General features: G+C 39.5%; 1 non-coding gene across 1 annotated transcript; it reads left to right on the forward strand.

The window, feature by feature from the left end:
* The first annotated feature begins 251 nt into the window (after window positions 1-251).
* On the forward strand, window positions 252-357 carry LOC133287978 (small nucleolar RNA R71). The gene has a single exon (XR_009748302.1). It is a non-coding gene; the product is annotated as a small nucleolar RNA R71 (small nucleolar RNA).
* Window positions 358-2,356: the final 1,999 nt, after the last annotated feature.

The following is a 2,356-nucleotide window of genomic DNA, read 5'->3' on the forward strand; positions in this document are numbered from 1 at the left end:
TAGATTTGCCATTTGCTGTGATAACAATTTATTTTCAGCTAGCACTGCATCATTATTGTCCAGGTGAAGAATACCTCTCTTAGGCTTAGATGACAACCCTTCATTTTCATTGGCAGCCATTCTTTCAATCAATGCAAGAGTCTCATTTGCTCTCATCGATTTGATGCTACCACCTGCTGCACCATTCAGGACCATCCGGATTTCCGGTTTACAAACCGTTGAAGAAGATCCGGACCTGATCACCATTGGTCATGGGGTAATGAGGACACCTCCTCATTAGATCTTTGAAGCGGTTCCAGGCTCCACACATAGTTTCACCCTCAGCTTGAGTGAAATTGGTGATATCATTCACCATTTGATTGTACCTCTCCATTGAGAAGAATTCAGCAAAGAACTTGTTTGATAAATTCTCCAATGAGGGAATACTTCTCGCAGGTTGCCTCCCCAACAAATTCAAAGCTTTTCCTTTAAGAGCAAAAGGAAATAGTCTCAGCCGGACTGCATTTTTGGACACTTGAGGATGTTTGGTTGAATCACAGATCATCAGGAATCTGTTTATGAACCTATGAGGGTCTTCATCAACCTCTCCACCAAACTGAGCTCTCTCCACTAGTCGAATATTATCAGACTTGAGCTCCCAATTATTGTTGCCCACTTCAGGATGGACAATGCTCGCATTGGGTCTGTTGAATAATGGAGTCAAAATGGTATCCATGAGCGGATTGTCCTCTTCATTGTTCCCTGCCATGGTGTATTCTTCTTCTGACAGAATATCTAACTCGTTGAATACAAGGTTCTTCCGAGCAAATTTTCTATTTTTATTCTCTGTTTTTGTGATCTCCAAATCAAGTGGAAACTCGGGCTCTTTACCTCGCATACAACTTGGAAAAGATATTAGTAGCACTTGTTCAAATATCACAAAAAAAAAATCAAAAAAGAAATAAAAAATAAAAATAAAAATAAAAATAAAAGAAAATTCCAATCTTAAAAATCAAAATTAATTGATATACGAAACGCCAATCCCCGGCAACGGCGCCAAAAACCTGATGCTCACCGGCAAGTGTACCGATCGCACAAGTAATATAGAAAGTAAGTAAGTATCATCTCCACAGGGATCGGGTCGAATATCAATTAATCCTTCCTTTCAAGAATGGAAGAGTTCAAAAGGGTTTTGACAAATATTGTCGGTTTGTGTAAAATTGAGAACTTAAAATAAAGACTTGTTTTTATATTTTTAAATTTAGGAAAAGAACAATAAAATGAGAATTGATTTTTGTAATGTGAGAAAAACATTGTAGCTAGAGCGCACTCACCTTATGATCCCCACTTCTTACTTTGGATTGAATTACAATATTCATTTATAAAACTACTCGGATAAACTATTATCTAAAATAATTAGTTAAATCCCAATCCCTTGGCAACTTAACCCTTTTAATTTCAATTGGAATCCTAATCCCTTAGTAACCCCTCATGAAAATTAAGCGATGAACTCTATAATTTAGGCATCTGAAATTCAATACACATTTATTCCTAACATGCATACGAACCGTTATCCTACCCCCTTTCAGGATGAAAACCCCAATATCCCTATCTAGGGTTCTAACCCTCAGACTATTATCAACTATTAGAGTGATCAATTCTAATAAAGAAAATATAAAATACGCGCAGGATAGAGATAAAGACAATTTATATAAACGAGTAAAAGTAAACCAATCCGTCGTAACAAGGGTTCACATAGGGTTTGTGACCCTAACTACAATAAAAAGATAAACTAGCCAAACATAATCATGGCTAAAAATCCAATATTCAAAAGCATAAAATTAAAGAGAAAAGAGAAGAAGAACTTGATCTCAGGAATCCTCTCAGAGCTCTGCCGTCGTCTCTCTTCAGAAGAATAGGTCTGAATACCTAATTGTGTCATATGGATCCTATTTATAATCCTCTTTTCTTCCTTCCAAAAATACCCCCACGGCAACACGGTATTATTTTCCCGCAACCCGGCGCCAGTTAACGCTGGTTTGGCGCTACTTCGCGCCGCGCCTCTGTGCAAAATTGCAAAGTCGGAACCAAATCTTCGTAACATGGCGCCAGTTGGCGCCATCCTTCACTTTTTGGGCGCCACTTGGCGCCACTTCTTCACTTCCTTGGCGCCATCTTGCGCCACTTTTGTGTGGAATTGGCGTGGTGGCGCTAGTTTGCGCCAACTAGCGCCAATTCCCTGGACTTTTGTACTATGAAACATGGCGCTAACTTGCGCCACTGTGGCGCCAAGTTGCGCCATTTCTCTGGACTTTGGCCTATTTGACATGATGCAACATGGAACTTTCCTGTGTGTCGAGTCGCGTCAACGGGCTTT

This window comes from Gastrolobium bilobum, unplaced genomic scaffold (assembly GCF_033153095.1).
Source record: "Gastrolobium bilobum isolate Gb01-03AN ecotype WA unplaced genomic scaffold, APGP_CSIRO_Gbil_v1 utg4343, whole genome shotgun sequence".
NCBI lineage: Eukaryota > Viridiplantae > Streptophyta > Magnoliopsida > Fabales > Fabaceae > Gastrolobium > Gastrolobium bilobum.